The 13,832-nt window shown below is 46.8% G+C and overlaps 1 protein-coding gene across 1 annotated transcript in view; it reads left to right on the top strand.

The window, feature by feature from the left end:
- Positions 1–13,832, top strand: part of LOC142930937 (uncharacterized) — a 162,481-nt gene that overhangs the window by 122,588 nt on the left and 26,061 nt on the right. The window lies entirely within an intron of this gene.

Below are 13,832 nucleotides of genomic sequence, written 5' to 3'. Positions count from 1 at the left end.
TTTACCGAAAGAGCTAAGAATATAACTGACGCTGTTAGCAGGGATATACATATTAATAGCTATATTTCATATTCTTAGCTCTTTCGGTAAAGTCACGTTGAAGGGAAACAATAAAATAATAAAACATATATAAAACAATAAAAATTCTCACGACGTTTCGACCATAACACAAACGGTCGTCATCAGGTGTGTGGGTTTGCATTGATGTAGACCACCCTTGGCAGTGTCACCAAAGCTCGGGGCGACGTTGAGTGACGCAGAACCGGCCAGGGTGGTGACACCTGGGGACAACACGTTGGGTCTCACGCAGGCCGAGTGGGGGCGGCTGCAGGTAGAGGATGTGACATTGTTGAGCTTGCGGCGCCGCGCTGAGTTGAATCGCAAAGACCCTGCTCATTGGGGACTTCGCAGGTAGTCCCTCAGAAGGACTTTTGATGAGGTGGGACGAGGGGCTGCAGCATCACTGCATGGTGGTTCCCACTAGCCTGCAGGGGTCGGTTGATGCGGGTAGTACACGAGAATAAATTGTTACACCTCAGGGTTCCAAAAACGTTGCCATCTCTGCAGGTGTCTGATTTGTCGCGACTTGCTTGTCGGGCTTGGGAAGTGGTTGTCGGTGGGACGGAGGATGTCGGCGGCATTGTCGTTGACAAGCCATCACTCTGGCACCCTGGCACAATGTGGCCCAGTTGCTCACACCGGAAGCAATTCGTGGGTTCTTGCGGTAGAGGGGGTCGCCCTCTCTCTCTCTGCCTCCGATCTCGGGGCCGTCGTCGTGATGTCTCCTCCCTGCGTCGACCCCAGCCTCGCACTGCCACCGCCAAGTAGCTACACAAGGGAGCAGACATCGCGGCTCTCGCGATTGTTCACCTGAAGACGGGCGCTTGTGTTGCGTTCGAAACGCCGTCATTTATTTTATTTCTACCTACGTGACTTTACCGTAAGAACCAAAGAGTATAGCGACACATGCCACGGGCCCCGCGCTTTCAAGGGCCCCCCACTTTCAAAGCGAGGGGCGTCTCGGCCTCCCCTCGCCTCCACTGCAGGAATTTCCTCTGCACATTGGATGGTGGATCGAAGGCGGCTGCCATTTCGGAGGGTGCCTCGTCCTTTCTCGGGGATGTCTCGGAACGCTGCCAGAGCGTTATCGTCGAGGGCCGTCGGCAAGGCCCGTAGAGCCTCCTCCTCCTCCGTTCATCCAACAGATTCGTATGCTGCTTCGAACCGACAGGTAAAGGCGGTCCGGTCACATTCCCTCTGCCACGAATTCCCTGACGGGAGGTAAATGTCTGGGTCGGCCCGCCGCTCCCTCGTGTGCTGCCGGAGCGATCGTGCCTTGCGTCGTTTCCCGTGCTTTGCACGAATTGGGGGGGCCGTCGGACGCGCTGTGCCGTCAGTGGGCGAATTGGTGGCCAGATGACCGCGTGGTCTCCCCAGCGGGAACATCGGCGGCTTGAAACCACCCCGTCTAAGTCCCCTTCTCGCCGCAGCCGTGGGTAATTGTGCGTCGAGCTGCGCGACGGACACCAAGAGGCTCTAGTTATTCTCATCATGCTGATCGATGTCTCTTGATGTCTCTTGTATTCTGTTCATCTGCTTCCCATTCTAGTGCTGGTTCGTCTTCGTCATCTGGTTTTCCCGACTTTCGGCATGCAGGGGACCCATATTTGTTTCCAAGGAGCCGTGACATAAAACATTGATTATATCACAATATACATTTTTGTAATCTAACTCGGGTCGCTGGGTAGGTAGTGCTGCGTGCTAAACATTGTGCTTGCGTTCCCCACACACAGACACGAGGTCACGTATGCACATGCAGAAACACCCACGCGCGTTTACACACGGACACTCACGATCACGCGCATTTTGTTTTTTACCAGCTAAGGCTCACTGAGCTATTTAGCACTTTTTTTAAGTGACCCAGTCGCAAATAAAATGTCAATGAAGTGTATTAAAGCTTTCGTGACTGCATAAAATTACTCATCATATATACGTGACTTTACCGAAAAAAACAATGAGTCAATGAAGTGTCTTATGTCGAAATATATTGCAGCCAAATACTCTAAACGCGTGTTTTTTAATGTGTATGGAAAAACCGGAGAACCTGTAGTGGATTGCCTTTATGAATCTTGGGGAGACCATAGAATCTAGGGGGTCTTGCAGCAGAAGGTTTTAAGGAGGGACGTTTAGTTGGTTCGATTAGGGAGGTCGAACTTGTGATGATCTTGTTGGTTTTTATAGTTAGGCTATTAGTAGGGTCATTTTTATTTTTTGAGTAACTTCCATCGTAGAGTAGGTTCTGGATTTTGTTGTTGTACGAATCTTTATCCATAATTACAGTAGCGTTTCCTTTGTCGGCTGAGAGGATGACTATATCACTTCTGTTTTTTAAATTCGCGAGTTTAGAGCGTTCATTTTTGCTGATGTTGCTAATGGGTTTCTTAGCATTCTTAAGAATAGTGGCTATTTCAGCTCTCGCAACGTCTGCTTGGATGTGTCCTATGCCTTTAAGGGCCACATCGACCTGAGAGATGATATCATCTACAGGAATATGTTTCACCGCACGTCATGTTGCTCTCGTTTTGCGCTGAACAGCACACCATTCTAAAACCTAAAATGTTATGCCAAAAGGAAATATATCAGAACTCTGCTCTGTCTCTATGTATAAACAAAAGTATTATTTAGCACATTGGCCTATTGGCTTTTCAGTCCGTGTTTCACTGCTAAAATTAGTAATGGGCAGCCCCAAAACCCTCTTGCAGCCTCTCCATACAATAGCCATTGTTAACAGTTGATTGCATGCGATTCTGCATTACCCAAAATACCGTGCAGCATCTCCAATCTGTCGCGTTATTATGGCTGCCGTGGTCACGTGACGGACTCGATGGACCCCGAGGAGCGATTCGAAGGGCTGGTGGATGCCACCGACACCATCCTGGAGCGTGTGGTGAGTGAATCTTACTTTAGTACGAGTGCAGCTGGGCTAGTGCTGGGCTGATCTGTATTTCCATGAACTGTAGTGTTTTTCCACCGTGATTGCCACGCTCCCCTCTTATTGACCAGCTCTTGGTTCCCAGCAACCCTCGTCTGCCCGTATGGTCTTACTGTTGCTAAGCAGAGACACTGAAGTCTGAAATGCAAGGCGTTTGGATTGAAGACTACTTATGCTGATGTGGTTGTGTATTTTACACGTGTGTAGTTTGTACGTGTGACTGTGCTTGCTTATTGCACTTTGTATTGACGCTCAAGTACATGTCTGGTTGGGAGTATGGCGATGTGTGTGGTAATATGTGATGGTGTATATTTCTATGTTACTGGTTGTGTTTACATGTTGTGTTAATGTGTAATATGTAGGATGTATGGTTGCATTAGTCATCGGATGTGTGGAAATGCATGTATTGACCAAACCACCCTAGATCTCCAATGATTAGCAGGATTGTGCATGGATATTGCTTGCATGAATGATCACAATTCCTAATCGTTATTATATGTTCCCTGCACCTCCGATTAGCATGGTTGGCTACATATGGTGTGAAATAAGTTCAACATACAAAATTCATTTCATTCTCTACGTTCCCACATTGATGCTCCCCACCAACACACTAACCCACACTGAACAAATGTGAAGTATGGTCAATTAACCCCCTCAACCCAAATTGCATGGGGGAGGCCCTCATCGATGAAGTGCTGATTGAGTAAGTTGTAAATGGAGTTGTAAATAGGGTGTATGGTTGTTGCGACATGAGTAGTAGGTGTCATTTGATGTCATGTGATTGTTGAGTGTTGTATGTGATTGTATAATTTTTACGTGGCTTTTATGCCTTGTGTATACAATTGTGTAATTATGTCGCTGTGTGTAGTTACATAGTTGTGTTGTGTATGTGGTTGTGTCATTGTTTTGCTTCGTGTAGTGATTGTCGTCTGTTGTGCATGTGGTTGTGTAATAATTTTTCTCTGTGTGGTGCAGGGCACGTTGTTGGACGAGGTATCAGGGGTGAACAAAAATAAGGCCCCCGTGCTCCCCCAGGGAACCCTGCCCCCCAAGACCATCGTGTCCTCGTGGAATCGTCGGGTACACAAATACACGACATTCACGACGCAACACACGACGAGTATGCACTAAATTCACACGCCTTATACGTGAAGTGTTGGATCCTCGCTGTCTGAAGATCACAGGAGACGGTCTTAGATGATTGGCAGATGCACCAACTTTGACATACACACAACAAAGGCATTTGGGACCCCCACATACACAAGACATGTATGAAGTGGTTGGGTGGCTTACGATTAATACTGGATCAGAGATACTTGAGCTGGTACCACTGTGATCCTGGGTTTTAATCTGGGTTTCAGCCACCAAAATCTCAGGTGTATTGAGATGGTCTCCATCTAGTCACCAGAAGATTGAAAACACGTTTCAACCTTCTGTCAGTTCACTGCTGTATGACTATAATTAATATAAAACGTGACACGCTCAATTCAAAGCGTGTGTCTTAAACGTACAAATCAATTTTAATGAATCTGTATCGTTGCATGCCTAGTTGTCATCGACAGTGATCCGCTGACTCAACGTTTCAGTACTCTGCTGAGTCAGCATCTCAGCTCTCACGCAGAACCAGGAGTCTGCCTCGGCGCGAGGCCGCACATTCCACGCGCTGCAGGCCAAGAACATCGCACGGCCACAGCTCAGCTCCACGCAGAGAGTGGACAACTGAAACGTGCCTTTCCTGCCCAAGCTGCGTGTGAAGCCCAATGCCCTCAAGCCGCTGCCAGCAGGTACGGAAACACATCAGGGGTACATACGGCCCATCGGGCCAGATGGCATGCAACCACATTTCATACAACCCATGACTTTGATGTGTGTTGAAATGTTTTCGCACCGTCTTACGTAGCCAACCTGTGCTAATCAGAGGTGCGACTGCACTTTATATATCCCGTAACCACATGAGGCCGAGCATTTTGAAATGGCACTCAAAGAATATTCATCTCTCGCTGAATATTCATCACACTCGTACAAATAAGCACATATGTTAATATGTAATAAATGACTAATGCATCTCAAATCTTCTCATGCTGTGACATGGATCACTTTACCTAAAGAACCAAAGAGTATGGATCATTGCAGTCACGAAAACTTCAAATCTAGAATATTGCATAAAAGCTGTATAGTATGCAAATAATTACATCGAGGTGCATGCTGGGAATTACTGACAAGAAGAAGACGAATACAAACTGGAAAACAAATGGAAATAAAATATTGATTGTTTTGGGGAATCAAGTTGCCTTTGGCAGGTAGCTTTACTCAAAGGGATGGACAAGAATGGTAATTAAATAACAGCCAAAGGAGTGAATCTTTTAATATGACCACTGTGGTGAATGGGTGATGAGATTTGCTCATGCACAGACGTGATATGATTTGTTGAATCACTCGACAGTGAAGTATGGGGAGGCCTTTACCCAGCAGTGATAAACGACGGCTAATGAGGTTGGTGTGAATGTGTGTTTGTGTGATTGCAGCACTGCGTTTACGCCGGGACGTGCACCCGGATGACCTGGACGTACCTCCCGCCCTCGCTGACCTCCTGCACCAGCAGCGTACGCATACACAGGAAGACGTGTACGTACACACACACACTAACATACAGACACACGCACAGATGCACACACCAATACCATCGGAGGCACAAAGATATGTACTCATGCATGCATCAACACAATAAGATGAATGTATATACGTACTAATGCAGGCACATAAAACAACAACAAGCACAATTTACCACTAGTGCTAGGCTAGGTACACTCTGAGGCCACGTGAAGTGTTGAAGGCTCACTGGCAGGAGATAATATAGATTGTTGTGCTGTTTGTGAGCACTTATGAAGATTGGCACAGCACACAAGGGGGTAGTGTGGGAAACACCATGCCGAGGTGCTGGTTATCTCCCCATTACGGATGTACAGTATATACACTGCACCAGGTACTCATTCAAGGCGGAGTTCACCTAGCAAAGGCTCAAGACCAGTTCAGAAATTCTCCAATTGTAATATGAGGCGCAAATATATCGACTCATACACTGATGTAAACAGTTGCGCAAAGATGTGTACACTTAAATCTTGACTTAAAGCTTTCGTGACTGCAGGAATTCATATTATTTGGGTATTTTGGTAAAGCCACGTAGATAGATCAAATAATAAAAAATAATAAAGATAGAAATAATAAAAATAATAACAATATCACGACGTTTCGATCGCAACACAAGCAATCGTCATATGGTGACGATTGCTTACAAGCAAATTCCTTAAATTGACATGCTAATCTCTCACAATGTAATGGCCACCCCCACAGCTTCATTTGTCAAGATTTACCTGATCTTATTACACAGACACGATTTCAACCGAGAAGATGGGTACAAACCGAGCAATCATTGGAAGGACGTTATTAACCAGTTTAGGTCATAACTGGCTGTGATGTTCCCTCTCTACTTACCTATGTGAGCAGTTACATTTCAACTCTCTGCGTTACATTCACTAACACAACCACTTTTAGAGGTGTTAGTAAATGGCGGCTTGCCATCCTTTTCCACCTCCATGTGGCAATGTTCTTGCCGAGCTCTCTCCGAGCTTACATTGACAAGCAAATGTCTTACATTGACATGCTAATCTCTTACAATGACAAGCAAATGTCTTACATTGACAAGCAAATCTCTTACATTGACATGCTAATCTCTTACATTGACATGCTAATCTCTCAAAATACAATGGCCACCCCCACAGCTTCGTTTGTCAAGATTTACCCGATCTTACATTTACATACAAATTTAATCTCTAGCCCGCCCACTGACCCTTCCGCTACACCCATCCCAAACCTTTATAACTCCTTAGCAGCGCTCCCACCATATATTCTCAGCAGCTCTCCTGCGATATTTCTCACCTGATGACAATAGCTTGTGTTGTGATCAAAACGTCGTGATATTGTTATTTTTTATCTTTATTATTTTTTATTATTTGATCTATCTATGTGGCTTCAACGAAAGACCCAAAGAATATGTGTACGGTTACATGCAGACACACAAATGCAAATTAGATACACAAACAAATAGACATTGGTACACACCAGTGTGTATTTGTGTTTCATACAAGTGTGCTTCTGTTCTGTGACTTCCCATCAGTGAGTATTCACTGATCGTCATGGCTTTGGAATGCACCTTGCCTGGTGCTGATGGTGTGCTGATGGTACCAGCCAGTGCTGAATTGTTGCTGCTGTTGTGTGCCCATGTGTGCGTGCAGCTTTGCCCACCATACCAGTTTGAGCTGGAGAGTTTCACTCCCAGTGAGGAGCTCCTTCAAGAGCCAGAACCACAGGTGAACACACACGTACACACAAGTACACACACGAATGTATATATACATACAAAGACAAAGATCCCCCATATAACCTGAACATACTTTTGCGGCAAGTGCTGTTAGCGAGCACCTCCGAAGGCCGGCATGGCAAACGAGGGGCTGGGTGGTCGATACCACACCCGGCCACCTTTATCTCTTCAGTACTAATGTTTACGCACTGCACCATTTACTCAGTTGAGGCTGAGTCGACCAAGGGGATGCCCAGAACCGGTTCAAGTGATCGTCACTGGTGTTGGCTTTGAGCAGGAATCGAACTTGGGTCGCTGGGTTCATAGCGTTGTGCGCTACCGCTCCTCACATACACGTATACACACAACAAAGTGCTGGTGCTACTGCTGGTGATGTTACTTTTAACAGTGTTGATGGAGATGATGAACATGGAGCTGGTAGTGGTTGTTGGTGTTATTGTTGATGGTGCTGATGTTGTTGGTTCTGCTTGTGATGTTGATGGTCTTGATGGTGCCGTTGAGCAGAAGTTCCGGCCTCTGGAGGAGACGCCACTGACCTTAGTGACCTCCTTGGAAGAACTAGCGCAGGTCAACGAAAAGCTGCTCCAGTGCAAGGAGTTCACTGTGGACCTTGAGGTAAGGGCGGTGTGAGTGTGTGTGTGTGTCGGCGTGAGTGTCAGTTTGTGGGAAGCTGTAGTGTAGTGGTTAGCATTCTACACTATGAACCCAGCCACCCGAGTTCGATTCCCACTCATGGGCAACACCCGTGACAATTATCTGAACCGGTCCTGGGCCTCTCCTAGTTTGACTCGGCCTCAATTGAGTACCTGGTGCGATGTTTAAAAACATTGCCGCTTGGGAGACAAAGGCGGCCGGGCATGGATGCTGGCCACCCAACCCCTCGTGTGCCGTTTCGGCCTTCATAGGTGCTCTCTAACAGCACTTGTCCCAACAGTCTGTTAAAGCTCTACGGGGGATCTGTGTTTGTTGTCTGGGTGAGTGCCAGCATGTGTGTGTGACGTGTGTGGTCGTATAATATCGAGTTGTGATGTGCGGTTGGTTTGTTGGATTGTGCCGTCTGTGTGCTTTCGTCCCGCTCGACCGCCTATCTGCCTCTTCTACTGTTGTTTGTCCGCCGACCGTTGAGCGGCTATTCCTGTGCGTGGCCCCGTAGCATCACTCATACCGTTCCTTCCTGGGCATCACCTGCCTCATGCAAATCTCGACGCGCGAAGAGGACTTCATTATCGACACACTGATGCTGCGCGACGACCTGCACATCCTCAACGAGGCCTTCACCAACCCCAACATTGTCAAGGTGAGAGGCACGCGTGCACGTAGACATGCATAAACAAAATAATCGAGTGAGACAGCAAAACAAGGAGAGAGACATCCCTCTCCCTCGCCGACTTTGTAGCACGACGCCTGGGTCCCTCCAGCTTGCTGCCAATGTATCATTGCACTGCCTGCACACTCGATATGAATGCCATTGGGTGAATGTTTGCAACAATACATTGCACTTGTATTGCACCTAAAGCGTAACAAACATCTCGGTGCGCAAAATTACACGGGGAGAACAGGAGGGGGCAGAATTTTTATTTATTTAAAGCTTTCGTGACTGCAGGGATTGATATTCTTGGTTCTGTCGGTAAAGTCACGTAGAAGGCCAACAATAAAATAATAAAAATATAAAACAATAAAATTCTTGCTGTAATTTTCAGACCTGATGATGATTGCTTGCGTTGCAGTCGAAACGTCGTGAGAATTTTATTGTTTTATATTTGTATTATTTTATTGCTTCCCTTCTACGTGGTGGTGACTTTACCGAAAGGACCAAAGAATAGGAGGGAGCAGGTCGGACCGAGCAAGGGAAATAGAGAAAGGAAGCAATTAAGGGGGGCTGGCTGCAGCCATGCCTTGTTGACAGCGGCGGCGACGATGGTTACTAGGGACGTAACCATCGAAACATGGGTCAACAGATAAATGTTGCGGTACATTAACATCTGCGTCTCATACACACTCGCATGCACACACTCACACACAAACACATACACACTCACAATTGCATACACACGCACACCAACACTTGCACACATCCACGTATGCACGCACACACACAGGCCTCTCCTACCAGACATGCTGCACTATGCGCGTGCCGACACGCACTACCTGCTGTACGTGTACGACCGCGTCCGCGCCGACCTGCTCACCAAGGTGCTGGGCCGACCCAACCTCCTGCAGCTTGTGTGGGACCAGAGCCGAACTGTGGCACTCAAGGTGAGTGGCGCGTGGACAATGGCTGAGCCAGGATTTTCAGGTGGGGGGGGGGGCAACCCCTCCAGCAATGAAAAAAGGTAGTGTTAGTAAGTAAGGACTTGTCCCTTGGAATCGAATTCGAACCGCATTGTGTGATCGGCGTCGCGCTCGCTGAAGGTGTTGATGCCTTCAGGGAAGTCGTGTCCTGTATACGCAACTGCGCACAATTCTGTGAGTCACTTATAACTGCTTTGCCGTTACTCATTGCCAATTATGGACTCGGACTATTGTCCTATCATCTCATCGAGTCCCTGACACGTAATAATATGCTACACTGTGGCAGTGGGGGTCGCAAAATGCTGATTTATTACCAATAAACCCCAATGATCTGATCTAAATTAGGGTTTTCGATCGGATCATTGGGGGGGCACGTGCCACCCCACTCCCCACTGGCTCCACCAGTGAGCAAGTTGCAAGCCTATCTTTGTAAGCAAATCCACCACTCTCACTGTCGATCGGGAAAATTTTCCCACCCCTCCAAAAATATTGTTTATTCTGTTTAAAGGCCTCGAGAAATAAACAAAGAATATATTTATCTTTTTAACTAGATCAACGAAGTGATCTAGTTCATGGTGTAATGTATAGACTATTGTCCTATCATCTCATAGAGTCCCTGGAATGTAATAATATGCTACACAGTGGCAGTGGAGGGGGTCGCAAAATGCCGATTTATGTTCAATGTGGTGACTCGGGCCCGCCGTACCGTTTTAATGTTCATGCATCCTAATTAGTGCATTCACGATGAAAATTCCCACTGGAAACATTGGTTACCGACTTTCAGAACTGGTAATTGATGCTGAAAACAATTACCAGTTAACCGATGATCGTTTTAACAACCCTGGTAATTACTCTTTGGTTTTTTCGGTAAAGTCACGTATAAATGAGAAATAATTAAATTACATAATAGCGTACGACGTTTTGGTTGCAACACAAGCAGCCATCATCAGGTACAGAGGAGCTAAATTTACGAGATAGAGGAAACACATAACCCCAGATGTATATACAGACACCCAAGTAGGGTGGAACTAACACAGATACAACATGGGACACAGAGAGAGAAGCATACCAAACAAGTCTGAACCCTGGTAATTATTGCTGCTGTCACTACTTGCGTTGTTCCATCTACCTCTCTCTCCCTGTGTGCGTGTGTGTGTGTCTCAGCGCTACCACAAGCCGGTGTTCACCGAGGACTCCTACCTGGAGCTGCTGCACAAGCACAAGCAGCCACTGGATGTGCAGCAGAGCAGCGCCGCCCGGCTCCTGTACGCCTGGGGCCACCGCACGGCACGCACCGAGGACGAGAGCACGGGGTGAGAGCACACGCGGCGCTGAAATAGCCGTGTACTGCACTGCATAGCATAGTGCAGCAAAGCACGAGACTTTCCGACGGCGTAGAATAACACAGCAAACAGAACAACACCACAGTGTTAAAAATTTTTAACTTGATTTATCAGAATATTTATTTAGACTGGAGGAATCCGATGAGCTATGAACTCTTTATCACAGATGTCCAGAGTAGCGAAAAATGTATGAATATAAAGTATATAAGTACAAATTGTATAATTACATTAATTACTGTAGATTTTTTTACACTCAATGCACTCAAGGGCAAGGCAGCAAAACAACAACAAAAACGATCCAAGACCGCACCAAAACAACACACAGTCCCCCAATAAAATTGCACATTAAAATGGAAATATCGATCGATACACGGGTGTTTTATCATATAGCACAGTAAAACACTGGGGTGTACGACGCAGCACTTTTTAATTTACCTGATCGCGATCCTGAACCAGTTGTAGAAACTGCACATTCCAGTGCCGTAGGTCAATGGTTGCGTAGTACGATTACTGTTGCTGTTGCGTTGTTGGGCTTGTACGGCCTGTGTGATTATTGTTATTGCTGCGACGTGCATAGTGCCCTGGCCTGACCGGTGTGTGTTGTGCTCCTACTGTCACAGATACGTCCTCCCAAACCACATGCTCATGAAGATCGCAGAGGAGATGCCTCGGTAAGTCGCGCACGGTGGTGGTGGGGCCGGTGGTGGCAGGGACAGTTGGGATGGTGGTGCGAGTGATACCCATGATGGTAATGACAGTGGTGGTAATATTCGCCCTCCAACAACAACGAAGAGCAGAGGAGCGATGGTCACAATAAAGAGCGGAGTGCCGGGCGGCTAAAATGCAGCAAGTTGGCACAGTCGCGTGCACAGCTGGTGCATCTGCCCCAGTCATTGCAGTCAGTCAACCCATGGCACCTGGCTCTGTTCAGTGAGCCCCTGTTAGCGAGCCTTCGACACTGCACGTGGCTTCGGAGTGCACCTGGCCTGGAACAACAGCCGTGGTGATGTCACCACCACTTATTGGCATATGGCGCCTGTTCTTGTTGTTGGTAATAGTGGTGGTGGCTGATGATTGTGCTGGTAGTAGTGAGAGTGGTAGTGATAGTATTGATGGTGGTCCAACTCATAATGTTTTGATGTGGATGGTGATCTGGATGCTGGTGATGATATGGATATGGTGATAGTATGATGGTCATGATGAAGGTTGCATTGTGGTAATAGCATTGGTTAGTATGATCCTGATAATGATCAGGCTATATATACGCACGCCAGACAAGACAGGCTTTACGTACGTATGCCAGCCTGAACACAATATACATACGTACGCCAGGATGAACAGGCTATACATACTCATTGGTTTTTTCGGTAAAGTCACGTATGTAGAAATACAATAAATAATATAATTTTATTGTATTTCTACATACGTGACTTTACCGAAAAAAACAATGAATAAATAATATAATTTTATTGTATTTCTACATACGTGACTTTACCGAAAAAACCAATGAGTAATTTTATGCAGTCACAAAAGCTTTAATACTTTATTAGGCTATACATACGTAGACTTTCCTGAGCTGCCTATACGCACGTTCGCCAGAATGAACAATATACGTATGTACACCAGCGTGAATAGGATATATGTACGCCATCTTGAACGGATATGCTTTTGCCAGTATCAACGGCTATATGCACCCTAGTCCACGCCATTGCTGTTTGATGCAAGACAGAGAGGGAGTGCTGGCTTGTTGTAACGTTGTGCTGTTTCTGTGAGATTGTGTTGTTGCTGTGACGTGGTTTTTGCCGTGATGTTGCATTGCTCTGGCGTTGTGTTGTGACGCGTGTCGCTGCTCTAACATGTTGACATCGTCGTTGCCGACGCAGGGAGCTGCAGGGCGTGCTCGCGTGCTGCAATCCGGTGCCGCCCCTCGTGAGGCAGAACGCCAATGAGCTATGGCAGCTCGTCAAGCAGGCACGCCTCGTCCCGCTCATAAAGGTGAGCGCAGAAGCGGAGGCGGCTCGGTGGAGCAGCGAGGGGTTCATAATGGACGGCCAGGGTTGAGATACGGATGAAGGATAGATAGGGCAAGAGAGTCGGAGAACGAGAACAGAGACAAAAGAGAGTGGGAGACAGAGACTGAAAGTCATAGGGGGAGAGGGATAGCGAGTGGTCAGAGGCAGAATGTTCATAAATAAATATAATCAAACATTTAATATAATCTTGATTTGAAGCTTTCGTGACTGCAGGAATCCATACTCTTTGGTTCTTTCGGTAAAGTCACGTAGGTAGAAAAATAATAGATCACGACGTTTCGATCGCAACACAAGCAATCGTCATCTGTCTTCAGCAGTTGGTGTGGTTGTCCCACCTGATGACGATTGCTTGTGTTGCGATCGAAACGTCGTGATCTATTGTTTTTCTACCTACCTGACTTTACCGAAAGAACCAAAGAGTATGGATTTAATATAGGTGGTGTCTGGGTGGCTCCTGGGGCCAATACTGGATCAAACACAATGATCCGGTCCTGCTTTAATAATAATTTTTTTACTTGTGACACACTGCACATTATTCGCTCACTCGAAGCGAGAGAACGACTCAGAGGCATGAGGAGGAACCACAGACGAGCGGGAAAGGCAACCAGGCGGTGAGCCCGTGCCAAATTTCCCCCCAAGCGTTGTGGTCGTCTATATATGAAGGTGTTATCAACCAATTAATGAGTGTTTACATATGGGAGGGAACCGGGGTTCCTGGAGAAAACCCACGCATGCGAGGAGGCAACAGTCGATCCCATACAGAACGAACAGATGAAGTCAACCTTTGCTGTACC

This window comes from Petromyzon marinus, chromosome 46, assembly GCF_048934315.1.
Source record: "Petromyzon marinus isolate PM22_M1 ecotype Great Lakes invasive population chromosome 46, UKy_Petmar_22M1.pri1.0, whole genome shotgun sequence".
Classification (NCBI taxonomy): domain Eukaryota; kingdom Metazoa; phylum Chordata; class Hyperoartia; order Petromyzontiformes; family Petromyzontidae; genus Petromyzon; species Petromyzon marinus.
This window is presented reverse-complemented; position numbering and strand designations above follow the sequence as displayed.